The 26,194-nt window shown below is 36.4% G+C and overlaps 1 long non-coding RNA gene across 1 annotated transcript in view; it reads left to right on the top strand.

Annotated features, from left to right (window-relative positions):
- Positions 1–17,793, top strand: part of LOC143647970 (uncharacterized) — a 132,935-nt gene extending 115,142 nt beyond the window's left edge. The window contains exons 7-8 of the long non-coding RNA XR_013158289.1: positions 13,159–13,198; positions 17,375–17,793. This is a non-coding gene — a long non-coding RNA (uncharacterized LOC143647970). The remainder of the gene's footprint in view (positions 1–13,158; positions 13,199–17,374) is intronic.
- Positions 17,794–26,194: the final 8,401 nt, after the last annotated feature.

The raw sequence follows: 26,194 nt of genomic DNA, 5'->3' as shown, positions 1-26,194 counted from the left end.
CATACATAAATGAGAGTCACTTTCTGAATAAAATTGGAAGTAAATTTAAAGAATAAAATTAAATTTAATCCTTAAAAATACAGTACACCATCCTTAAACATCATCCTAAAATTATCACAAAGGTAAGTCAGCACATAAAAAGAAAACTTCAATTGTTCCAGAAAACACTTATTTTATTAAAGATAATAATAATAAAATACATCTACAGTTAGTTCAACAGTATATAGGAGTCCTAAGATCAGCAACTAAAAACAGCAAAAAGAAACAAGTTCTGGATAAGAGCTTTCTATCATTCAGCCGATGTGAAAGAAAAGTCCAAGTTAGAGAGATTTTACCGAAATTTAGGAAGAAGCCAAGCAGAGGGAGGAATGGAAAGATTTTACTCATATATCAAATCTGACTGCCAGCGTGTAATAGAGAAGGAATAATAGGCTTGTTATCTGATTGCTAGTTTGTTGAAATCTTGCTGAGATCTGTCAGTTCTAGGCTAGAGGATGGGGATATTTGTGGTTTGGAAAGGATGTGGGATATCCTTTCAGAAGAAAGTTTTTGTTCTCTGAGCAGACAACAGCAAGCTTTTTAGACATTGTACTGCAAATTACAGGAAGAGTTTTAGACTACCTCATTTTGCTACCATAGTTAGGTGGTATGAAGTGCAAATCCAGATAAGCAAAGCCATGGAAGGGAGAAGAAGGAGCACAGGACATATGGCAAATGAGACAGCCAAATGAAGAGCAGATAAGATAAATCCATGACAAAGACAAATGCCATGTATTTTTAAAGTTTGCATAATTGGCTTTTTTAATGTACAGATATTATGTAAGTAATCAAAATATTCTATCATGGGGATTCTCCTTATTCCTTCCCTATGCTATACTTTTGTTCATATCTATGCTATGAATAATTAATCATAATAAGAAATGAAACACCAATTCCATAGATATAAATGCCGTTCTATGCAAACTGAACCTGCATCGAAAAAAAAGATTTCTACCACTGGATTTTCCATGTATTTCTGTCACTGTAAAAGAAATTAATTAGCAAACAAGAGAAAGACTTACATGATTGAAGATCATAGTGACCTTTTAAATCCTGACAATCTGCTCTTTCCTGGGTATTTCCAATGGCACAATAGCTATTAGTAACCTCTTAGAGTTATGTTTTATACTTGGTTTCTAGACTCTGTATCTGACATATTTCTTTTTTATTTCTAATGGAGAGACGGCCCATAAAGAATGTCGCAAGAAAGGTTTCTCTCCTCTGAGACTTGGTATTAGAAGAAAAGGTCTGTTTTCAGGTCAACCACTCAGGTGGAATGACTCTCAGAGGGCAGGCCTGTTTCTCAGAGGGGAAGTAGATCTTCCCTTGTTGTCCTTCACAGGACTAATGAGATACACAGGTCTGCAATGCTGGGCACCTCATGGACCCACCGCCTAGTTTATCAAGGAGAAGTTGACTCTGGGAGCAACTACAAAAAAAGAGGCTACTCTGATTTAGGTGATGCAGAGTTGCAGGCAATGGCTTCACCCTTCTGTCTCATTTGATCATTTTTCATGCTTTGCCTCTGCTCCTAGGGGCCGATTTCTCTTTGTTCCCACAGGCTACGCTTTAAATGTTTCTAGTTCTGACTGGAACTTGTCTTGGAACCAAAAAAATTCACTTCTCTTTTTATTCCTCTCTCACCCTCACTTTTGTTTATTTCCTTCCTGGCTCTTATATCTTTTCTTGTGATATTGGAAGTGCTCCATCTATGTTCACCTATCCTCACTTCCTGCCTATAAACCTCTTCAGCAGGAGATGTGTAGTGTACTGGAAACGTCAATGACTCAGTGTGACCTTGGGCACATCAGTTAATTTCTGTGAACATCAGGCTTTTTGTCTCTAAAGTGAGGGTGATAGATTCTCAGTGATTCATTTTCACTCTAATTTCCCCAATTTTATGTTCACTCATACTTCTCAGTTTACCATGTAAGCTCAGTACATGCATATGAGTTTTTATTGCTGCCTTACAAATTACCAAAAACTGAGTGGCTTGGAACAACACAAATTTATTATCTTATAATTCTTTAGGTCCGAAGTTTGACAGGGGTCTCACTGGGCTAAAATCAGAGTGTTGATAGGGCTATATGGCTTTCTGGAGAATCTAGGGAAGACTGTTTCCTTGCCTTTTGCAGCTTTTGAGGATTCCAGAATCCATTAGTTTATGCTTTCTTTCTCCATCTTCAAAGCCAGCAACAGCATGCTGAGAACTTTTCACTTTGTACCTTTCTGACCAATTTAAGCTGGGAAAGGTCCTTAAATTCTTAGGACTCCAGTGATTAAATTGGTACCATCTCAAGATCCGTAGTCTTATAACATCTGCAGTGTCCCTTTTGCCAGGTAAGATAACTTATTCACCAATACAGAGAATTTATTGGCATTTGCTGTGGAGAGCATTCCTCTGCCATGTGCCCTTCCAGCTATGAGAGAAACCCTAACTTCATCAGTCTTCTTGCACCAAGGTATCTTTCCCTGGATGCCTTTGATTGGACATTTCTATAGACCTGTTATGATTGGGACATTTTCTTGGCCTTAGCACTGTAGAATAGCAACTCATTAAATTCCCCTTTTTAAAAGCCATTCTGTTTCTGGTATATTGCATTCCAGCAGCTGGCAAACTAGAACAACAGTTTAGATCCCATAACAAAAAACACCTTGCAAGGCGTCATCTGCTAGTTTTCTCTCTTGGCTTCCTGTTTCATGAAGTTCCCCAGGAGGCGCTTTCCCTCTTCATCTCCAAAGGTTGCTGGCTTATGGGGCTCTGATTCTCATAGCTATGTCATTCTTCTCTGCTCTCTCTGAATCACTTATTCTCCAAAATGTTTCCTCTTTTATAGGAATTCAGAAACTAATCAAGACCCAAATGGGTGGAGACATGTCACCTAATCCAGTTTAACAACCACTATTGATTAAATCACATCTCCAGGGAGATGATCTGATTACAGTTTCAAACATACAATGCTGAATAAGGATTAGAAGAAACGGCTGCCTTTACAAAATGGGATTAGGATTAAAACATGTTTTTTTTAAGGGACATACATCCTTTCAAACCAGCACAACTGTGAATGGAAAAAGCAATTCCTATCTAGCTTTCTAATCTCCCTTTATGAGATTTTTGTATGAGACATGCAGTCTCTTCTTTAATCATTTCCAGAGGTCATTATCAATAAACAGGTCTAGAAAGGGGATCATGCTTGAGATGTAGGGCTCTGTAGCTGTTATCTTAAAATTCTTAATAATTTTATTTGGAATTTCTGTCTTGCTAGTAAAACCCAGTGAGGCCATGAAACAGATACTAGGAGCTTAGAGCCTGGGCTCACATACCATTCTAACTCTTGTCACTTTTTCCTCTACCTGGATTGAATTCTCAGCTTTTTATTATCCCACTCTTGCCCAGTGAAAGCTCTCATCCTCATCCCTTGATGGGGCTTGGCCATGGACATGGAGATAGTTCAGGTCAGTGATGAGTTGCAGGATGGAGCCCACACAGCAAGTAGTCCTGTGCCTGAGGAAGCACAACATTAATTACAAAATTTTAAAAAAAGAAATACCTTAAGGACTTCTAGTTGAACAAAATGGCACTGTTAGATACTCCAAGGTGACCTTACTCACACAGAATCTTTGACCATCTAGCAAACACTGACAAAGCCATCCTCCTCAACTTCCAGAAAACAGTTAATTGGTGGCAGTAACTAAGCAAGCACTGAATCAAGAATGGATAACTTCCAAAACAGCCGGGGAAGATCATATCACCCTTGTTCACCCCTCCCTGACCTCTGCTTAGCACCTGTGGAGCACCCTGTGTTCCTATTCAGGGGCCCTACCTAGTCCTGTTCTAGAGGGAATGGAATAGCCCCTGTGTTCTGACTGCAATGCCTGTATGTTGGTGCTGATCTGGCATGTGGAAGCCAGAAAGATTGGCCAGGAAACATGTTTTGGGCTTTTCCTCCCAGAACTTGACCTGCAGACAAATCATCTTGGTGACAGGTAACTCAATGTAAGAAACAATTAAGTTGAAACTGCCTGAGGTAAAGAATTATCAGCTAATACATGCAGTAGAATACATTGGTGGGGGTATATTGCATAGGGAATAGAGGTGGCATTTGAATTCCTATAAATGGAGGAATTCTTAATGCCTCTAGGGAGCACATGCCTAGGATAAGATGCAGGCTCAGAAAAGAAGTATTCTCTGTACTTCATTTTCACCTTTCAGCTGATATTCTTGATAACAGGGCTAGACTCTGAAGGAGAGCACTAGACATAACAGAACCAATTTGCAAAAACTGTGAGAATGCATTTTTGCATTTGTTTGGTTTTGTTAGCTCCTGATACTTAAGGAGATCTCTGCTTATCACTAGCTGGACACAACATTAAGGAATAGAAAACTCAAGGACTAAATCCTGGTGTTAACACACTGAAACATTAAACTGCACAGTGTGAAACAAAACATTACAACCAAACAAACAAATTGAAAGTGATAGCCTATCTTAAGGAACAAGATAAAAATTCAGAAACCATCAATAATGAAGGGTAGACTTTGGATAAACAAGAAAAAGACTTAAAAAAAAAAAAAAAAAGACCTGCACTACACTCAAGGAGATAAAGGAAAACATGGGGAAAGAATTAAGGAATATCATGAAAATAATGAATTAGCAATATTTAGAATTTCAATAAAGACTTGGAAAATTTTAAAAGTAAACAAACGGGGTGAAAGGCTAGCTCAGTGGTAGAATTCTTGCATGCCACATGGGAGACCTGGATTCGATTCTTGGCCCATGTACTTCTTCCCCCAAAATTCAGCAAATGCTGCTACAATAGTGGGAAACTCACATGGAAAAAGAATGAAATGTAACCCCCACCATACAACATATAAAGAAAAACTAAACAAACAATTATTTAGTTGAAGAACACAATAACTGCAGTGAAGAATTTCCTGGAGGATTTCATTAGAAGATTGAAGCTAGCAAGGAAAGAATCTGTGAACTTGAAGACAATGTAATTGAAATGATTACAGATGAAAAGCAGAAAGGAAAAATAATTTTAAAAGTGAACAGAGCCTAACATCATCAAGTGGATCAATAAATGCATTATGGGAGTTTTAGATGGATAAAAAAAAAATAGAGAAGGGGTAGAAGGAACATTCAAAGAAGTAGTGGCAGGAAATTTCCCAAGTTTAATGAAAGACATGAATATACAAATCCAAGAGGCCCAACAAACCCCAAACAGTATAAGCTCAAAGAAAACCACACCCAGACACTAACTGCCAAAGTGTTGAATTCTAAGGACAAAGGGAGCATTCAGAAAACTGCAAGAGAAAAGCAACATATCATGTACAAATGGAGTGCCAATAAAATTAAGTTCCAATTTCTCATTAGCAACCATGAGGACAAAAAGGCAGTGGGACAGAAATATTAAAGTGCTGAAAGAAAACCAACTGCCAACCAAGAATTTTATATCTGGTGATATTGCCTTTCAAAAATGAGGGTGAAATTAAGACATTATAAAATAAAAAAATTTGAGGAAATGCACAATCCCCACATCTGTCTTATAAGCAAAGGGAAACCTTGAGATTGATAGGAAAGGACACTAGACAGTGGATCAAAGTGACCCAAGAAAAATGAGTAATTTTAAATGTCAGTACTACTTTACTGTATTTTTTTGGTATATAACTCCACTTTTTTCTTCTAAAAGGAAATTTCTAAAGTTCAAATGTATAAAAAATAATAAATCTATGACTTTTGATGCACAAATATAGAGATTTGTTATGAGAAAAAGACAATGCTGAGAGGGAAATTTCTAGCTTTAAGTGCTTGCATTAAAAAAGAAGAAAAAAATCAACTAAATATGGATCAAAGACCTATATATAAGAACCAAAAACTATAAAAGTCCTAGAAGAAAACGGAGAAATATATTCAAAGCCTTGTGTTAGACAATAGTTTCTTAGAATTTATACCTAGAGGACTAACAGTAAAGAAAAAAATGGATAAATGAGACTTCATCAAAATTAAAATATTTTGTGCATCAAAGGACTGCATCATAAATGTAAAAAGACAACATATAGAATTGGAGAAAACATTTGGAAAGCACAAAACTGATAAGGGTTTAATATCCAGTTTATATAAAGAAAACCTACAACTCAACAACAAAAAGCCAAACAACTAAATTAAGAAATGAGCAAGGGATTTGAATAGACATTTTTTTTGTAGAAGATACACAAGTGGCCAGAAACAGGAAAAGATCCTCTAAATAATTAGCCATGAGAGAAATGCAAATCAAAACCACAACCGGAAATCAACTTCATACACACTAGAATGGCTATTGTTTAAGAATAGAGAATTCACAAGTGTTGGAGAGAATATGGAGAAACAGGAACACTCAATCACTGTTGGTGAGAAAGTAAAATGGTGTAGCTACTGTGGAAAGACAGTTTACAGTCACTCAGAAAATTAAGTAAGGAAATACCATATGCTCCAGCAATCCCAATTCTAAAGTTATATACCCAAAAGAATTGAAAGCAAAGACGAGAACAGATATCTGCACATCATTGTTCGTAGTGGCATTATTCACAATTGCCAAAGATGGAAGCAGCCTAAGCACCCATCAACGGATGAATGGATAAAGAAAATATGGTATAAAGACCCAATGGAATATCATTCAGTTGCGAAAGGGAATGAAGTTTTAATACAAATGACAACATGAATAAACCTTGAAGACATCATGGTGGGTGATAATAAGCCAGACACAAGAGTACACGTATTGTTAGATCTCACCAATATGAAATTATTCGAATTAACAAATTTACAAAGTTAAACATTAGAATACAGGTCACCAGGCCATGGGGAGAGGATAGGGAATGGGGAGTTAATGCTTAATTGGTACAGAATTTCCATTTGGAGTGATAGAAAAGCTTTGGTAATGAATGGTAAGATGATAGTGCAGCATTGTGAACACAATTAACAGGACTGAATTATTTTTGTGGTTAAAAGGGAAATTTTTCAATTACGTATATGTTGCCAGAGTAAAAATTAAAACAACATAGGCCTATACAGCACAATGTACCCTAATGTAGACTATAAAGTTGATAATATAATTATAATAATATTGCCTCAATAACGAAGATACCACAACGAGGCAAAATGTCAATAATAGGAAAACTGTGTGTGTGAAGGGGTATATGGAAACTCTGCATTTTCTGCATGATTTTTCTACATCTTCTTCAATGAAAAAAATCAATTAATTTTTAAAAGTTGTCATGACATGTTGAGAAAGAAACTATAGAAGAAAAGAAAAAATTTTTTGAATAAAGAACCTTCCATGTTCATTTTATGGTGAGCGTAACAACTTATGTAGTTTGTCCTTGTATGAGTCATACTTATCCAGAGAAAGAGAGCTGATGTGATATATGTGTATATAAGAGATTTATTTTAAGGAGTTGGATCGTGCATAGAGGCTGGGAGGTCCAAAATTTATAGGAGAATCTGACACAAATATTTCAACATGAGTTGATGTAGTAGTCTTAAGGGAGAGTTTCTTATTTTTCAGGACACCTAAGTTTTTGCTGTTAAGGTCTTCAACTGATTGGATGAGGCCCACCCACATTTTCGAGGGTCAATCTTTACTTAAAGTCAACTGGTTATAGATGCTAATCACATCTACAAATATCTTCACAGCTCATCTTGGCTAGCATTTGAGCAAACAACTGAATGTCATGGTCTGGCCAAGTTGATGCATAATATTAACCCTCATTACCCTCTTGGTCTAGTCCAATAGTTCTCACCTTTAACATTTTCAACATTTTGGGATGGATAATTACTTGTTTTGGGACACTGTCCTCTGCATTGTAGAAGGTTTAGAAGCAATCCTGGTCTCTACCTACTAGATGCCAATAGCACACCCCTCACGCACCCATTCTGATAATCAAAAATGTCTCCTCATGTTGTCGCATGTTCCCTGCAAGGTGGCAAATCACCCTTACTTGACAACCACTGGTTTAGTCTCTGGGAACTGAATTCTTATTCTTGACATTCCTATTTGACAAAAGCACTTACATACGTTCTGTACTGAAGTCAAACTATGCTTGTTGTCTAATATTGATTAAAAAGCACAGGCTCCAGAATCCACCCTAGCTTTAACTCTTAATAGCAGTATTAACACGGCAAGTTATTCAATTTCTTAGAACCGGTTTTCCCACTTTAAACTAAAAACAATCATATTTACAATGAAAACGTTGCCAAGAGAATTAAATGGTATTATGCTTATAATCAGCCAACATTATTTGTATCTTTTCTTTACTGCAGTGCAGCTCCAATGCCATGTCCTTACACTGTATTCCATTGGAAATTGCCACAAAACTGTTTTTGACAGTGTAGGAGCTAACTCCACTTCTCAGCTCATTTACAGAATGGAGACATGCTGAGTCCAGCCCGGTAGAAGATCATCCCAATTCATTTATCAGTTTCCTCTGATTCTCTGATAGAACCCATTCAATACCCTGAGTGTCAAGAAAGGCCTCTTTCACCAGATAACAATTTAAAACATATGGAAACAAAACAGCTATTATTTCAAAAAGAAGAAGACGCTAGTTTCCTCAAATAAATAATAAATATTTACCAATAAAGATAACGGTTACAGACCCTATGTGATGACTTAAGAAACTGTTAGGATGTATCACTGGAGAATTCATTTTACAAATTATACATAGGTGCAGAAAGTCGAAACTAACAATGACTTTAACAATTCTCAGACATAGCTGAAATAACATAGGGTTCCTATGAAACAGAATACTTGGATTAAATATGGATATATGTTCATACACATACAGTTTATTCCTGAATTCTATTGGCTAAAGCATAATTATTTGAAGTGAAACAATAAAAGCCTCACCTCCATTTTTCCATTTTGCTTTCTTTCTTTAGGTCAAATGTTGGGCTGAACTTTATGCAGAGTAATGAATGCAGTGAATCATTCATGGGAAAACCTTGAATTGATTGCTCAGTTTCAAATTCCTTGCACATTCAGTCAATGAGTTAAGTTTTTTTTTAAAAATTCTCTTTGAGTAATCAGAGTTTATCATTACATTAATAAAATGTTACATTATATGCAGTGGCAGTCTTATTCAGCTGGTGTATATTTTTGTAACCCCAGCTCTATGTACATGGCCCATTAACACACTCACCAATTTCTACTCTGATTTTGTAATTACAGCTGATCCAATAAACTGAACTGTCTTATAAACCTTGTAAGTTTTATAAAGCCCAGTATAGGTTAGGTCAGAAAACATGTTCATTGATTTGTGAATTGTCAATGCTTCAACAATTTTCACAGGATTGAATAATAATTATAATACATAAATGTAAATAGCAAAATTAAATGGAAAAATTAGAAGATTATACGTAGGATATATGCTCGTTATTTTGAAAACTGCTTAAAAACTCTTATTTGAAGTGAGGCTATGTGGTTCAGATTATTTAAAAGCATTAATACTAAAGCATACAAATCATTTTCCATGTGAACAAAAGAAGAAAGTTGGTCATGAAACAATGATGCTTGAAGGAAAACGGAATATGATTACTTACCTGATATTAAAGAAAAAGCCTAAATTTTAAAATTAGAAATTTTTTATAATTAAAAAATGGTTCTAATCTTTGTTAATTTGGGGTAAGAACTTTTTCAAAATGGATGATGTTTCCTTCATAACCTAAAATAGTTGATGCATATTCATTTAAATCCCAAAAAGAATCTCATTATCTCATCCAAAAAAAGAATTAATGATCCTTAATGGTTTTCCAGTGACACTTTGTCCTTTTATTCAACTGTGCATATGACATTAAACATGCAAGTTTCTGCTCATAATTTAACCTCTAAAGTCTCTTGCATGATCACAGTATTGAAAATAAAACATTCTTCTTACATAACAAATTCATTGTTACGAATTTTATATTCCTCTTTTAATAGGTAAAAATGTGCCTGGGTTTATAATTTATATCTGTGCCAAGTTTTCAGAATTAAAAAAGAATTGTAGCAGCCTAAGAAAGGAGTAACCATTGGATCACAGAGGAAGGTGGAGTACTGATCACAAAGGGGCTTATAAATCCTTTTAGGGCTTTGGGGTTATCTTCCTATAAGCAATGGGGAATCATGAGTCACTAGAAATGAGCAAAGCAAGCAGACTGGGATTCTCAAATACAGCTTCATTTCCACCTGGTTTCCTCAGCTCTACAATGGACATAAAAATAGGAAGTATAGCAATAGGTTATGATAAAGATTATGTGAATGTAAATTATTTAGTGTGGAATGTGACACCTAATAAGTGTATGCGTGCACACACACACACACACACACGCTATACACAATAATATATACAGATCATCAGTTCATTAAAAATGCTAGATATAAAAACGAACCAGTTGATTTTTGTTCTCCACTAACCACCTTCAAATTATGCCAGTCTTTCCTTTTCTATCTTGGAAGGAACTCTAAAACTCCGATCACTTTAGGTCTATTTTTAAGCTTTAGTATCATATGTTACTTAAAATTTGTCTGACCACTGATAGACTGATGGTTGAGGAGGACTTGGAATGGGGAGACGGCATGACCTGTTTTCACTCTTCCTCCCACTCCATTACCTTGGACTGGAGAGTCTATTCTGGTCTGGTTCCGAGATTAAGACAATCTCTTTTCAAGCCTGAATCCCCTGCTCTTGCGTGGAGGTTGAGAGAGAGAGAATAGAGAAAGTGGCTGTCTGCATATATTTCAGGGCATGTGTTTGGACTGGGAGGGCATTCTTGGTCTCATACTGGTTCTGTTTTTATCTGAAGCTGATGTCACCTACCAATACAGTGATCTTGTGCAGATCGTATATGATTGGGGGGCGGACAGAATTCATCTTCTCTCCAATCCTATTCATAACTAAGAACTTCCTCAAGTAATGGCAGCTTTATCTCTGCATGGCTTAATAATGGTCCAAAGCCCAACAACTCCATGACTGTTGTGTAGCTTTGTTCAGTGGCCACTGAGAGAGTTTAAAAGCTTGTAACTCCTTTACCCACAGTGCTCCTTCTGGTGGAATCACATCATCTGTTAAAGTCTTGTTAGGAAAGATGGAACGGGGAAAAATTCATTACTTCCTAGGTATCCTACAGCAAGTTATAAACAACTTGCAAAAATATCTTCCCCAGCAACCTCTCAAGCAAGAAGTGTGAGTTGTACACTAAATTTATACACATGTACATGCATGTGTATGCACACCCATCTATACTACAAAGACTCAAGCTTACTTAAGAACTTTTTGACCCTGGTACTGTCTGGTTTAACCCATGTGATGTTTGCAGATTTTACAACCCAGAAAGCATCCAGCCCAGGGTCAAATCCAGTCTCCCCTTCATTCAGGGGAAGAATCTTTAATCTCTCTTAGTGATTCTCTCTGAGCCACTCTTCCCCTGGGCTTGTGAGAGGGAATAATTTGAGCTCTGAGCTCATTTCACCATGAACATTCACTGCCTCGTGGAGATGATCCCAGACACATTCCTTTGTCCTCATCCGCATTCCCACGTGCCTCCTTGTATAGGGTAAGAGGGTTGGATGAGAAGGATGGCAGGGCCAGTTTTGCATTGTTCTGTTCAGAGAATGGAGGAATATTTCTTGTAATCATTTTGAGGATAATTGCACTACTTTCTTACCAGGGAATAGAAATAATTTAGTATGGGAAGCAAAGATGTTTAAAAAAAAAAAAAGCTGTGATTTGGGTAGTACAAAAGGACAGAAAGTAGCAGATTGAATGTTTTAAGCTAAAGAGATGCCTCACATCAGAATAAGAAAGAGAACAAATAATCAGTGAAAAAAAATACCACCTTAAAAATCTTTACCTAATTACCTTAGCCGGCCAAAGGTTCCAAGATTCTCTCATTATGCATACAACAAAGCAAAGATATTTTGAGAGTTAAGGTTTATCTTTGAGATCCATAAGAACATTTTATTCCCTTTTGCATCATAAAAACATGGATTCCATGTCGTGGACAAGACTTTCTTCATCTCTTTATTTGCTTTGTTTTGGGAATCCTGCTGGTTACTCATTTAATTGTTGGCAAGGCTCTCATGGAATGCTAGAATTGTGGTGGGGACAGAACCATACAGGATTTTTCTGTTAGAATTGACTTGCTTCTATTCCAGGAAACAAAATAAAGCTGATTTTTTTCTCAAAGATACATTTATAAAATCATACTCCAATTTCTCCATGTTCTTACTACTTATTCAGGGCTTTTATTATTTAATTTGTTTTCAATATCTCAATTTGATGATTTGAAACTGTCACTGGCAAACCGTGTAGTTATAGTTGCAAGTAGTCAAAGAACGTTAGTTTCTTTTATCCTTAAGCATTATAAATTCCTAAGTGCTATGCAAAACATTACTAGAATGATTCGCACAACAGGGGGTTCAATTTTTAATAAAAGTGACTCTTATTTTTAATTATAGCAATTAAGATCATCTTATTGGCGGGCAGACTACCACTTTACAGTCTAAGGATTTGCTTCTGTGATGCCACTGGGCTTATAATATATCCTACTCTTTCATTTATGGTTATTTCCAAGTCCCAAGATTATTGAACATAGAAAAGTAATACAAAGAAGACACAGTTCTTTAAAATATGTCTGAATAAGCTCAGATCATGATCATATCATAGGAATGGGAGAAAAAAGGAAGCAATGCATAAGGAATGAATATGTATCTCTGTGGAAACCTTGGTTGAAAATATTTTGTCACTGTAACATATTGCAAATGAATATTACACTTCAGCTTGGGTATATCCTTGAATAATATGTTTTAAGCAAATGACATATTCATTTTCTCACTCTCTATATGTGATCCCCCTTGAAAAAAATACCATACAGGAATTAAAACTTGAAACTGCCAAATGCCAAGTTTTATGACGGTTCTATTTCTGTTGGCAGACTTAATTAAACCTGAAATTTTCCAATATTTTTACTGACATCATTTATGTTGTAATTAACATTTTTTACTAGTAAAGATGGTTGTTTTCAGATGAGGTATTTTGTCTTGTTGTAGTTAAAACTACAAGACTGAAATAATAAAATCATAATTATGAAAATTTCCTATCCACAGGTTTGCACAAGACTGCTCTACACCTGAGCAACAACAAAAGGTAATTACATGTATACTGATACACAATTGCAGAATCATAGAGCACTGCTTAGTGTTTCTACCTTTCTAGTAAATTTTAACAATATTTGCAATTTGGCAAGCTATTTAGATGCTGGCATTATTATAAACCTATAAAAATGAATATGTTGAGCAGATGGTATGGCAAGTTACAACAGTGAAGATGATGAAGACTCAGAGAACTATATATAAATATTATGATGACACCCAGAAGCCTGTATAATTTATATAAAGTAGCATAACAGTTGGGAAGACATGAGTCTTCAATCTGACTGATGTATGTACTTTTCTTTTTAGATATGAAGTATTAGGCTAGACAATATTATAACTACCCAATGGATGAGTAATGGAACATATTTTTTTTACATTACCACAATATCTATAATATAGATTTTTAATTCATATATTTTACCCAGATTTGATTTCAATAAGAAATATGATAAAGAAGTAGTACTCCATTATAGCAGTTTTCTTTTAGGTCAAATGAGGTTGCAATAAATGGAAAAATTGGCATTCCAACTTATTGATCATCATTAAGAAATGAATAGGAGAAAACTGTGCTATGGTAGAATGATTTTATCAATTGTGTCAATGGGCCTAGATAAAAGTCAGAGAAACATACCTCAAGCTGGCACAGTTCACTGAAAGCAAATTTGCTGTGAATGATGGTAATTTGTACAGAGAGAAATTAGTAACAATTTGATTAGGAATTAACCTTCTGTTCAGATTCCAGTGGTTAATATGTCCTCTCATGGTTACAACTTTATCTAGGATATAGAAGTAAAACAAAAATGGTTCCGAGCAGAACAATGATTATGGGGATTATTCTACTCTTTTGATTTGTAATTTTTTAGAGCCAAGAGAAGGAACAAAAAAAAAAGATAGCAATTTATTTTACATTTAATGAAAACACATACATTTTGTCCACCTGTAGGGCATTATGATGATTTATCATAAGCTTGAATGATGTATGAAATGAAAAGTATTTTTAGCTCCTATTTCTCCTTCATTTTAAGGGTGACGATAATTGACCTCTACTCTTTAAAAAGTACTAACATTTACACAGACTATATTATAATTTGTAAAATATTTTTACAACTTTAATTTTACTTAATTTTCACAACTCAATGTATGCAAAAGACAACAAAGTCACAGGAATATTAAGATTCACATAATCCAAATCTTCACGTCAAGAATACTTTACTTCACTAAACTACTACAAATGTCCCTCTTAGTTTCACTAATGAAACAAATCACCCTTCCAGCTCTAATCAGCACTCCTTCCATCAATATATCTTCAAATTCCTTCAAACTTTCTGAGGGGTTATATAAACAAATCTTACTCAATATTTTAACTATGATATGTCAGTGATAATGAGAGATATTGATAGGCTCTCCCTTCTTTATTACTACATGGCAAAGTACACATCCCTTCTCCCTTGAGTTTTCAAATATGAGTTGTGCAGATGTGATTCAAACCTACCAAACTTCATCGAAGACTTGGTGAAAATAAGCTGAGAATCAATCAATCATCAAATCATTTTTTTTTTAATAATTGAGCAAGGTGATAAGGGAAAAGAAGTAAAAAAAAAAAAATAGCACAAGTTTCATGCTTTCTATTTTATGTGTTTTACCTTTCCAGAGAGGTCTTCTATCACCAGCCTGAATAAATTAGAACCTCCTCCTATACACACACACACACACGTATGTGCCTGTGCCAGCTTTTCCTTTTTTATTACTTTTGAGAGCAATTATCCCTGCCTATATTTTACCAGTACTTGTTTCTTCCCTTATTGCATCTCTACTAGAGTATATGAAGTCAACCATATTGCTCAGGATTGAAATAATGCCTGGTTCATATTACTAATAATAGCTAATACTTAATGATTACTCACTACATGCTCAGTTTAATTAATTCTCACAAAAACCTTTTCAGATAGAAACTATTAACTTTCCCATTTTGGATATAAGAGACCTGAAGCACAGAAAAGTTAAATAACATGTCCAAGGTCACACAATTACGAGGTGGAAGAGTTGCTGAACCCAAGAAGTATGACCCCCATAGTCTGTGTCTCAGCTATTATGCGGTAGACCTTGGAAAAATATGGTGAAATAGATAAAATGATAATAAAAAAAATTATTAGTTAAAGCTTGAGTACTGAAAAGCTTTACTGAAAAATGCTTCAGACTACGTTGTCTTCTCTCGGAATTCTGTATCCTTCATCTATGGCCAAAGAACCTATTCATTAATTTGGAACCTAAAAAGAGATAGGAGTTTCTTCATATCTTTGGTTTAAAATTCTTCACCCTAAAATACCCAGTGAAGAAACTCTTTAATTGTTATTTACTTTTATCTTTTTCCTTTGATAGTCTACCTAAACTTTTGTAAATGAGAGCAGTTATCAGACAACTTGCTAATTAGGGTCGTGATTACCTGGCTGGGGAAACAAAGCATCTACTTGATGATTTAGAATGATTACTTCCCAGGGTAAAAAGATAAGCACTTGATTTTCACAAATGGGTAAGTTATCTTCCAAGTCTCACTCAACATTGTATTCCCAGCCAGGGTGGAAACTGAAAGTTTGTCCCAAGTCAGTAGGCTTTTCTTTAGTTGCAATGATCAGTTTCCATGCTTGAACTACACTCGTATCCAATGTCTTGGCTATGGGTTTTTCTCTGTTTGCCTGAGAGTTCATAGTTTAATAAAAGCAGGTGCATACCAACACCTCAAAGGAAGGAACTGAGTAATTAAAATATGATCTTTAAAATGGTTTTTGAAGTATAATATAAATGAAGAAAAGTACATAAATCATCAGTGTACAGCTTGATGACTGTTTACAAATTGAACTCCCTATTTATCATTCAGATCAAGACTCACACATTGCCAGATCCCCCAAACCCCGCTAACCTGTTTCCCTTCACTTATTCCACATGGCAACCAATATTCTGTCTTTGAGCAGCATAGATGAGTTGTGCTTTATTTTGAAATTTGCATAAATAAATTCATATGGTATTAAAAAAAAAAAGGCAGGTGCATAATACCTGTGCCAACTATATACAGGTTTTAAATAAATACACTCTGCTACAAGTATTTATTTTAAAATGTAATGACCATCAATTTCTCCTTTAACAAGATGCAGGTACTCAGGTTCCTTATTTACAATCAAAGCTTTCAGAAAGCAGTAGAAGAATCTCATTTCAGAAAGTTACTTACCCTTTGTTGCTCTGCCTGATCTTTCTGAAGCTGATATCTGTGTGGTGCGCTTTTCTAAGCACAAACTCTGATCTGCTCCATAGCCCGGAACAAGATGAAAAATGAACTGCAAAATCTTTGAGAGTCAGAGCTACCTGGTATTTTATTTACTCAATTTATGGCTCTAACCCAAAGGGAGGCCTTAAGGATTATAGTAATAAATAACATTCATTTTTAATAAAAATAAATAGATATGCCTGTTCCTTCCACCGAAGGCCTTACACTCCCCATTATCTCAATGAGGAAGGTTCTTAATGTTGATGCTTTATTATTTGAGGTGTTGAATCCATAGAAAATCTGATATATTATGAAAGTAAAATAGTTTAATATTTAATATGAGATTATTTATTTTATAACAATGTGCCCGCTGCCTAAGCCACTAGATAAAGCATAAGGGATATGTTTCTTTTCAGTATAAATAAATCATATAGACTCAATTTGCACTATATTTTACTAGAACAGTACAACTAAGAAAGCTGAAAACCATTTTGCCAGATTATAAGAATACTCTTCAAATCTAAATATTTCTTTAATATAATGTTTACTAAAAACATGAAATAGCATTTGGTTCAGTGCATGACATTTCTTAGCTCCTGAACACATATCTTTGAATTGGATTGGATTGGATTGAATGGGATTGGATTGGACTAAAACACACAATATAAAGGGGCGTTTTTGAATGATGGTTTGTTTTTTGCCACTGAAGAAAAAGCACTTAACTTAGGACAAACTTCCTCTTATGAATTTCTCTCTTGAGATACACAAAGAGCATCTATTAGCATCAGTGTAATCATACGCAACACACATGAAGTAAAAAAAGGAGGGAGGAAATAATGTAAATCAGTGAATTTTTAAAGTCATTTAAATATCTTTAATTGTCTGTGTTCTTTTTTTAATTAAAAACAGAACTTGACCATTTCAGAGAAGATCATCCTGAGGAAATGACCAGTAAATCATTCCTGAGCCCAGTGGAAATGTAATGAATAAGCTATTGCTAAACTGGAGGGTCTGAGGTGTCCAAATTGCCCTCTTAAAGCAAAGCTACACCTATTGTTCTGCTCCGATAAAAGGTGTCCAAATGAGATCCAGAAATCACATTTTCATGAATAGAAGTCTAGTCCAGAATACCCCAAGTTTCGAAATACCATCTTAGTTCAAGTTAAAAACTATAGCATGGGCAACAGTGGCTCAGTGGCAGAATTCTCGCCTGCCATGCCGGAGGCCTGGGTTTGATTCCAGGTGCCTGCCCAGGTGAAAAAAAGGAAAAACAAAACAAAACAAACTATAGTCCCAGGAACTTCTTTTCAAAGACATAAACTTTTATATGTTTTAGGATAGTTGTGATTCTTTGCAAGATCCTTAATAGGTATTAATAGTTAATATTTTGAACATTACTACATTCTTCTAAGAAACGTGTACTAGTTTTAATTCTCATAAAACGCAATGAGAAAGCTTAATATCCTACAGGCTTATTTTTTAAAAGGAGGGATTAGGATGCCAGCTCCTACCCCATGCTGGGTATTCTTCCTTGGATTATCTCTGACTTCAAACCTTCTTCCTTGGGCTTCCCCCCTGGAGTTCAGACAGTGGGAGAGCAGTGTTAATAGTCTCCTGATGCGCTGCATGTGTTCCTGGTCAGAAGTAAAACCACAGCTGCCTTGTCCGGAGATGCAGCATCTTTGCATCTGCACCAATCAACCACATGCCCTACAAGGGCACTAAAACTCTATGTAACAACTGAAGGCTTTGAAGGCAGGAAGTCCTTTCATGGCACAGGGGGTTATATGAGAGAGAAAGAAAGTGAAGGGAGAGAGGAAAACTACCCTCCTACCTTACATCTGGCATCAGAGAGAATCTATCCAGTTTTCTAATGATTTATTGAACATTATTTTTAAAAGACTTTCATTAAAACCAGCTGAGCACACAAAAAAAAATCTTTCAGAAAATGCCATTACTATCCCTATTCAGAGGCATAAATTTGGACACAAATTCACACAACCAGTGATTGGAATATAAGCACAAAAAATATATCTTAAGAATTATCTCATAAATGCTTTAAAACAAACTCTTCACTCTTCTTCAGTTGAAGTGAGGATGTGGGTATCTGGGTGAATGAGCCATGCTCTGCAATAGTAGATATCAGCCTATGTAGGATTTTGAGATGGCGGCAATCTACACAAACGAGAAAGTCAAACTCTATTGAGTGGTTTCCCACTTTTTTTTATACTCACCTATTTAATTCTCTCCCATTGCTGTTTCTTTCTCTGCTTTACCTCTTCCCAGTGTAGTAGGTAGAATCATATCCCCCAGAAAATAAATGTTAGTAATCTTAATTCACATTCCTGTGAGTGTGCACTCATTTTTTCAAATATTTAAAGTGAATCCAGGTGCGGACTCATTTGTGAGTAGGATCTTTGTTGATTTCCTTGATTGCCTTCATGTCCTCAATTTCATTTATTTTTGCTTTAATCTTTGTTATTTCTTTCCTTTTGTTTGCTTTGCCATTAGTTTACTGTTCATTCTCCACTTCTTCCAAGTGAACAGTTAATTCCTTCATTTTTGCTCTTTCTTCTTTTTTGATACAGGCATTTTAGCCAATAAATTTCCCTCTTAGCACTGCCTTTGCTGCCTCCCATACATTTTGATATGTTGTATTTTCATTTTCATTTCCCTTGAGATATTTACTGTTTCCTCTTGTAATTTCTTCCTTGACCCATTGGTTGTTTAAGAGTGTGTTGTTTAGCCTCCATATATTTGTAAACTTTCTGGCCCTCTGCCTGTTGTTGATTTCCAACATCATTCCTTGATGATCTGAGAAAGTGTTTTGTATGATTTCAAATTTTTTTTAATGTATTAAGACTTGCTTTGTGATCCAGCATATGGTCTATCCTTGATAATGATCCATGAGCACTTGAGAAAAAGGTGTGTCCTACTCTTGTGGGGTGTAATGTTCTGTAAATGTCTATTAAGTCTAGAATTGTATCTAAAGTGGTATGGTAACAGAGAAGGGAGTGAAGCTTATGAGGAGATACTCCTAAGAGTGAAGCTGATAATTAGATCGAAAAGGATAAGAAGGATCTTAGGCAGGTAGGGAACTGGTTGATGCATCAACGTGATAATTAAGGGAATTAGATAGACTTGGTGACAGAAAAGTTCACTTTGTTCTGTAAAGGTGTGTGATGGTCAGGTTCATGTGTCAACAGGCAAGCACTGGCCTATCTGTTGCTGTGAGGACACTTCATGGACTTAAATCATGAGCATATTGGCTGCATCCATGGCTAACTGCATCTGCAGTCAGGAAAGGAGAGTATCTTCTGCAAATGTGATGCTTAAATGAATCACTCCAAGGCTTTTAAGGAAGAGTCAGAAGAAACCATCTCTCTTTCTGCTTCAGTCAACCAGCCCCTCCTGAGAGTTAATGGAGGACCTTCATTGGAGCTGCCAGTTTGTGGCCCACCTTACAGATTTTGGACTCTTACATCCTCATGGTTGTGTGAGACACTTTTATAAATCTCATATTTACAGGTGTATCCTGTTTTTTCTGTTTCTCTAGTGAACCCTGACTAATACAAGGGAATGAGGCAATCAAAGACATAGACAATCCAAAGAGAACAGAGAAAAGTATGTGGAGGAAGAATGAAAAAGAGACAAAATAGAAAATTCCAGTAGGGAAATAAAATGGAGAGTGACTGGTGTCTTAGTTTGCCAGAGCTGCTATCACAGAGGCCACAAACAGATTTTGGCTTAACAATAGGAATTTATTGACTCACAATTTTGAAGCTAGGAGTCCACAATCAAGATATTGGCAAGGCTTACTTACTCCTGGAGTCTGGAGTGTTTTGGTGCTGGACACTAGCAATCCTTTCAGTTCCTTGGTTTGTAAATTTACCTCTCATCACATGGTTATATGCTCTCTTTTCTAGTCTGTGACTTCTAGGTTCCATTTATACAAGAACCTAGAATCCAGCAATCCATTAATATGTATTAATGACCACTTTGATTCAGTTAGCCAAATCTAAAAAGGACCTTCAAATATCCTACTCATGGAGTTAGGGCAAAATGGCAGCTTAGTAAGGTGTGGAATTTAATTTGTCCTCCAGAGAAACTAGTAAATAGCCAGCAACAGTACAGAAAAACTGCTGGGACTACATCAATGATTGGATACATAACATACACCAGCATGCACCAATATGGACAAGCTGAATTGGCTGAGACCCCACACAGAACTGTAAATTCCCTGAGCTGCAGAGGCTGGTGCCCCTCCTCCATAGGCATGACCGCCTGGCTCCCTAAGGGGAAATGAAGCAGACTTTACTAGCAGCAAGGGCTTAGCTCAACTAAGCTCCAATTGTGGAATTAATTAACAAATTCTGACTACTGAAAATAGGCTCCCAGTGCAGATAAATCTGGAGTAAGAGCTAAAAGTACTAGGAGTTTTTGCCCTGGCAGAGAGGGGCTCAGGGCTGATGGGAAAAACAAAAACAAACAAACAAGCAAAACAGAGGCTTTTTTAGTTGGGCTACACAAAATATTTGAAAAGGGCTGGACCCTATAAAAAGGGGGCACATAGAGCCTGGAGATACATAGAGCAATGTACCAACTTAAACTCTTGATTAACAGACCCCAAGAATGGGGTCCTGCTCTGAAAAGGATTTTTTTTTTTTGCTTTGTTTCTACTATTTAGCAGTTCTTTAGATAGTACTGCAAACCTTCTCAAGCTCCAACTGCCTCACGCAAGGGCAGAATTAAGCTTGTCTGGGAGAAAAAATAACTAGTCAAGTGAAAGAAGTTAACTCCCTAAAAGCTGTACCTTCCCCAAGAGAAAGGTGGAGCCCAGCTCAAATGGAATCCTTTTCTCAAGGAATTCAGGCCCCAGGAACTGGAGAACCGAAGCAATTAATGCCAATTTACAACCTCACCTCAGTCTCAACCATGCCCCTAGCAGGGAAAGTCTGCTGAATTTAAAGACACCACATCATTTTACACTGGTGGGAAGCCAGAGACAAGTATCACATACTGGCAGGATAGGAAAACACAGAGTCTAGAGGTTTCATAGGAAAATCTGTCAACATGCTGGGTCTCACTCTCAGGGAAAACTGATGCAGTCAATTCTTTACTCCTGAGAGAAGGCCAGTCTGGTTTGAGAAACTCTGACTGGGGTCTATAATATCTGAGTAAACCTTCCTCAAAAAAAGGAACGAAAGGAAGGAAGGAAGGAAGGAAGGAAGGAAGGAAGGAAGGAAGGGAGGGAGGGAGGGAGGAAGGAAGGAAGGAAGGAAGGAAGGAAGGAAGGAAGGAAGGAAGGAAGGAAGAAAAGGCCCCATATAAGCAGGACAAGAAACAGAAAAACAAGAACTGAAAAATTCTGATCAGTTAAACAAAACCTATGATAGAGGTCTAGAATAAGCAGAACTGAATGTCAAAGAACAGATAGAGAACAAAGCCATCCAGCAAGAAAATTCTAGGTAAGAGAGTGAAAACAATCTCCAGAATAGACTAATTAAGGATATCAAATGATCAGCATAAAATAACGAGTCATACTGGGAAAATCGAAGATATGTCCCTGTTGAAGGAACAAACCAACAATTCAAATGAGATACAGGAGTTGAAATAACTAATTCAGGATGTTTGAACAGACATGGAAAATATCATCAAAAATCAAATCAATGAGTTGAAGGAGGATATAAAGAAGGCATTGGGTGAACAAAAAGAAGAAATTGAAAGTTTGCAAAAACAAATCACAGAACGTATGAGAATGAAAGACATAGTAGAAGAGATGAAAAAGAAACAAATGATTATCCTCTCTTTAGATAAATCATTTCAATGTGTACCCTTCTAGAGTTCTCTATGCTTCCAGTGACCCATACCTCTTCTCACTTACACACTTTTGTAATCTCCTCCCCTTGAACTTGGGCTGGCTTCATGACCTGCTTGTTACCAGTAGAATGTGACAGAAGTGACCTTCTTTGACTTTTAAAGCAAAAGCAGATGAATCCTCACAGCTTCTGCCTTTGCCTCTGGGATACTCATTTGAGGACGTTGGCCAACATGTTTAAAGTCTAACGACCCTGTGATGACCATCATGCTATGAGGAAACCCAAGCTAGCCCCATGGAGAAGGTGCATGGAAAGCCAGCCCTGCTATTCCACTCCAGAAATGAGTTGAGTAACCACATGAGAAACCACCAGTGAGAACCGCCCAATTAAGTACAATAAACACAGAAATAGAAAAGATAATAATAAATTGCCATTTTCAGCCAAGGTTTGGGTGATTTAATATACAATATTAGACAACAATTTTTCTCTACTTTTCATCAATATAATAGCAAAGTCATTTTTCATTGTTTTTTAATTTGTTTTCCTGATAGCTAGTGAAATGAGCATTGTTTCATATTTTTCACGACATTGTTTCATATTTTTTAACCTCATTTTTATTCTTTTGAGACTTAATGTCCTTTGTAAAATTTTACTTGTTTCTGTTTTTTGTTTGTTTGTTTTAATCTTCACCTTCCATGAATTTTCATGTTATTTTCTCTACCAGGAATGAGCTACACCAACCATTCCTTATATATTCTCCCTGTCTGAACTTTTTGTCCTTTAACTTGACTTCATATTTCAGACTCATTAAGACTTCCTAGTTCCTCTTGGTTGAAAGCAACTTCCCTGTCCATTAAATACTCTGAACACTTTGAATATCTGTTACAGGATTAGCAATATTCAAACTTGTTTTAAATTTATGTCTGTAGAGTCACTGACAGCATGGATACATATTATAATATATTAATATATATTCAATTTTAGTGTATGTTTTTTTTTTTTACATTTAAGAATACTCAGTGGTTACTTGTTAAAGAAATAAAATTTATAAATTTTTTAAAATCCTGGATTTTAGGAATTGATAGATTAAACATTTCTACTTCAAATTAGTTCCAGTTAACTAATGAGTTACATGTTATAGGTGAGAGAAAGGTGGAGTTATATAAACTCCTGGTTTATAACCTGGGTTACAAGATGCTTGAGATGACCCATCCAAGGTCATGAATGAGGAAGATGAGCCAAATTCATGAGGAAATGTGATAAATTCTTTTAGAGATTTGAAGGTCTTGCTGAAATATCCATGCAAAAGATATTAAAGAATAGTAAAATTACCACTGAGAGAAACTAGAGCAGTTTTTGAGTACAACAGATTGCGTTAAACTCCTGACCACTCATATATAAATATTCAGCATATCCCCAGATCTACTGACTGAGGTACATAGCCTGCATCCAATGGGCATCTTGAAGTCACTGTGCTCCATGTATTTCGCACTCACAAAATTTATATGAACATTTAATGAGGTCTTTGAATGATAAATACACAGTATCTTTCAGATGGCAAATCTAAGATCAAACCAAATTAAATCAGTGAAACTGTCCAAGGAGGGATCTTCCACCCAAAATAGAAATAAATAAATAAAATAAACAGTTACAGCAGAATTATAGGTAAAAACTGCTTAGGAGCTGGTTGGAGATTCACTGGACAGTAAAGAAAACTGTGATAGAAGATCATTACCTTGAAAACATGAATGAAAAGAGTAGGGGGTAGATAGTGGGCTGACGGTATAAATTTGAAGCCTAGCTTTGTTTCTTTGCTTTGGCTTGGTTTGGTATAGAAGAAGATTGCAATGTGTACAGCTTAAGGTTAAGGAGCCCATAGAGAAGGAGATACTGAGGCTGGAGAAACAAGGGATAGACTGAGGAAATGTCGGGGAAAAAATGAGGGAAAAATGGAATCATGAAGACAGGTAGACATATTGTCCTTGAGTAGGAAGGAAAAGAGTTCATTCTATGATTCAGAGGGCAAGGGTGCCACAAGGGAGGGAAAGGAGGAGGGGAACAGAAGACTGTTGGAGAATTTCAGTGGGGTGGAGGCATGGATTTAAGTGAAGGCATATCTGATGTCCTGCGTTTTCTCTGTGGGGTGGAAAGTAAGGCTATCTGCCAGAGAAGAGGTAGGAGGGAGTCAGGAAAGGGGGAAACAATTGGGAATGTTTGCTGAGAGAAATAAGGTAGGGATAAGGCAAGGATGAGTAAAACTCTAAGTGCAATATTGCTCCAATGAATATCGAAGGAAAAAATAATTCCATAATTTGTATATGTTACCCTATACAAATGGAAATAATGCAAGAGACAAATCTGAAATAATGGATGGCAATGCTATCCAGCTATTGTGGATTTGATTCAAGATTGAAGATCCTCTGGAAGTCATTTTATTGCTGTTCAGGTAACTTCACTTAAAGGAAGTGAATGTATAGACTTTTTACCATTTTCCTGACATTGTACTAAAACTTAGGGATACAGAAATGAACAACTTGCCTTGAAGATTACTGATATAAGATATATGTTATCAGATATTAAGTATTGGGTAATATATTTGATAATTGTGTTAGGATTCTTCAGGGAAACAGAACCAACAGAAGATATCTGTAAATGTGAGATTTTATAAAGCTGTCTAATGCAAATGTGGGGATGCACAAGTCCAAATTCTGCAGGGCAGGCTGCAAGCTGACAGCTCTGATGAAGGTCTTCAATGAATTCCCCAGGAGAGGCTGGCTAGCTGAAGTGGAGAAAGAGAGATCCTCTCTTCTGACTTCTCCTTTTAAAACCTTCATCTGATTATATAAAAAGATCCCTAATTGTGGAAGACACAACCCTAGACCGACTGCAGATGTAGTCAGCCATGGATGCAATCAACGTGCTGATGATTTAATAAACTAGCCTTCTGTTTTATTAACCAGTCACAAAATGACCTTGCTGTAACGTTAGGCCAGTGCTTGCTTGACCAGACAACTGGGCACCACCACCTGGCCAAATTGATACATGATTCCAAACCATGACAGTAGTGTTTGGTAAAATATTTGGTAAGACATTGATTTGAAAACAGTAAAATAGACTGGGAAGTTGCCTCTCTGATGTGATATAAATAGTACTAGGAGGTTCCTACACAAAAAGTGGCTCTCCTGCTACTTGAAACTTTTCCACTAACAATTCACTTGTTTGAGTATGAAAAGCTTTTCAGTTATAAAGCTTTTCTCTTAAAATCATCCTAATACCTTGAGGATTATTAGATGAGGATAAAGCCCTGAAATAATGGGAAAGTTTTATCTATAATAGAAAGGTAGCCCCTTGGGGTGCAGAGTACCTAGGGGTCTTGAAATGGGATCTGAAGAAGTAGTCTTGAAAATTGATAAATAACTGTATTTTGATTGGAACTTTTAGCCTGCTTCTAGGCCTTGGTAGAGACTGAATGCTTAACTATTGGCCGCCAAGTTTCCCTGAGACCTGAGTTGCCTATCGTGAGCTGGGTGTTGTCTGACCCACCAAGCCATAATGTTGGGCATGCACAGCAGCATTCCATCATAAAATGGAAATGGTATATACAAGATAGGGCCAGAGCATGTCCTGAAGGCACAAGTAAGTTACATGAAGAAGTGGCCCATATGCCCATAGTCTCCACTCCTGCTACATTACCTTCTCTCTCCCAGACCAGAACTATGACCCATTGGGGAGTTCCTTACAATGAAATGACTGAGCAAGAGAAAACTGGGGTCTGGTTTACAGATGGTTCAGCATGATATGCAGGTACCACCCAAAAGTGGTGTCGCTGAAGGACAGTGGTAAGGGGAAATCCTCCCAGTGGACATAACTTTGAGCAGTGCACCAGGTTGTTCATTTTGCTTGGAAGAAG

Source organism: Tamandua tetradactyla, chromosome 10 (genome assembly GCF_023851605.1).
Source record: "Tamandua tetradactyla isolate mTamTet1 chromosome 10, mTamTet1.pri, whole genome shotgun sequence".
Classification (NCBI taxonomy): Eukaryota; Metazoa; Chordata; class Mammalia; order Pilosa; family Myrmecophagidae; genus Tamandua; species Tamandua tetradactyla.
Note: the sequence above shows the minus strand (reverse complement) of the source record. Positions and strands in the feature narration are given on the sequence as shown.